Genomic DNA, 2,623 nt, shown 5'->3' on the forward strand with positions numbered 1-2,623 from the left:
GCACATCACGTGCAAAGAAACGACAAAAGCATAGATTTCCCACACAATTTTATAATATTAATCAATAAAATGAAAACTATGTGGGACAGGGGTGTTTCAGTTTATTGTAACTTTGGTAATGGGACTGATAAGAATAATCTAAATCTGTTTTTCTCACAATGAGCAAAAATGATAGAGATTCAAAATATTAGTTTCCTATACAATAAATAAGAGTTACCAAAATAATCACACAAAAGTCTTCCAAAAATTTTGTTGTAATAAGGTTAAAAAATAACCAAGCTCTTAAAAGTAAATTTAAACTTTTCTGCCCATATTAAAATATTCAAGATATTAAAACAAAACATTCTATAAACTAAGAAAAATGTAGCTGTGTCAGAACTTCAGAAGGAACACTTAATTACAGCTTGTCCCAATGTCCATTCCAGATGCTGTTGTGGTCTTCAGTCCAGAGACTGGTTTGATGCAGCTCTCCATGCTACTCTATCCTGTGCAAGCTTCTTGATCTCCCAGTACCTACTGCAACCTATATCCATCTGAATCTGCTTAGTGTATTCATCTCTTGGTCTCCCTCTATGATTTTTACCCTCCACACCGCTCTCCAATACTAAATTGGCGATCCCTTGATACCTCAGAACATGTCCCATCAACCGATCCCTTCTTCGAGTCAAAGTGTGCTGCAAATTTCTCTTCTCCCTAATTCTATTCAATACCTCCTCATTAGTTATGTGATCTACCCATCTAATCTTCAGCATTCTTCTGTAGCACCACAATTGGAAAGCTTCTATTCTCTTCTTGTACTAACTATTTATCATCCATGTTTCACTTCCATACATGGCCACACTCCATACAAATACTTTCACAAACGACTTCCTGACACTTAAATCTATACTCGATGTTAACAAATTCCTCTTCTTCAGAAACGCTTTCCTTGCCATTGCCAGTCTACATTTTATATCCTCTCTACTTCGACCATCATCAGTTATTTTGCTTCCCAAATAGCAAAACTCATTTACTACTTAAAGTGTCTCATTTCCTAATCTAATACTCTCAGCATTACCTGATTTAATTCAACTACAATCCATTATCCTCGTTTTGCTTTTGTTGATGTTCATCTTATACCCTCCTTTCAAGAAACTGTCCATTCCGTTCAGCTGCTCTTCCAAGTCCTTTGCTGTCTCTGACAGAATTACAATGTCATCGGCAAACCTCAAAGTTTTTATTTCTTCTCATGGAATTTAATTCCTACTCCGAATTTTTGTTTTGTTTCCTTTACTGCTTGCTCAATATACAGATTGAATAACATTGGGGATAAGCTACAACCCTGTCTCACACCCTTCCCAACCACTGTTTCCTTTTCATGCCCCTCGACTCTTATAACTGCCATCTGGTTTCTGTAAAAATTGTAAATAGCCTTTCGCTCCCTGTATTTTACCCCTGCCACCTTCAGAATTTGAAAGTGAGTATTCCAGTCAACATTGTCGAAAGATTTCCCTAAGTCTACAAATGCTAGAAACATAAGTTTGCCTTTCCTTAATCTAGCTTCTAAGATAAGTCATAGGGTCAGTATCGCCTCACATGTTCCAACATTTCTACGGAATCCAAACTGATCTTCCCCAAGGTTGGCTTCTACCAGTTTTTCCATTCATGTGTAAAGAATTTGTGTTAATATTTTGCAGCCTTGGCTTATTAAACTGATAGTTCGGTAATTTTCACATCTGTCAACACCTGCTTTCTTTGGGATTGGAGTTATTATATTCTTCTTGAAGTCTGAGGGTATTTCGCCTGTCTCATACATCTTGCTCACCAGATGGTAGAGTTTTTCCAGGACTGGTTCCCCAAGGCTGTCAGTCGTTCTAATGGAATGTTGTCTACTCCTGGGGCCTTGTTTCGACTTAGATCTTTCAGTGCTCTGTCAAACTCTTCACTCATTATCATATCTCCCATTTCATCTTCATCTACATCCTCTTCCATTTCCATTATATTGTCCTCAAGTACATCACCCTTGTATAGACCTTCTATATGCTGCTTCCACATTTCTGCTTTCCCTTCTTTCCTTAGAACTGGGTTTCCATCTGAGCTCTTGATATTCATACAAGTGGTTCTCTTTTCTCCAAAGGTCTCTTTAATTTTCCTGTAGGCAGTATCTATCTTACCCCTAGTGAGATAAGCCTCTACATCCTTACATCTGTCCTCTAGCCATCCCTGCTTATCCATTTTGCACTTCCTGTCGACCTTATTTTTGAGATGTTTGTATTCCTTTTTGCCTACTTCATTTACTGCATTTTTATATTTTCTCCTTTCATCAAATAAATTCAATATTTCTTCTCTTACCCAAGGATTTCTACTAGCCCTCATCTTTTTACCTACTTGATCCTCTGCTGCCTTCACTACTTCATCTCTCAAAGCTACCCATTCTTCTTCTACTGTATTTCTTTCCCTCATTTCTGTCAATTGTTCCCTTATGCTCTCCTTGAAACTCTGTACAACCTCTGGTCCTTTCAGTTTATCCAGGTCCCATCTTCTTAAATTCCCACGTTTTTGCAGTTTCTTCAGTTTTAATCTACAGTTCATAACCAACAGATTGTGGCCAGTGTCCACATCTGCCCCTGGAAATGTCTTGCAA

Source organism: Schistocerca americana, chromosome 3, assembly GCF_021461395.2.
Source record: "Schistocerca americana isolate TAMUIC-IGC-003095 chromosome 3, iqSchAmer2.1, whole genome shotgun sequence".
Lineage (NCBI taxonomy): Eukaryota > Metazoa > Arthropoda > Insecta > Orthoptera > Acrididae > Schistocerca > Schistocerca americana.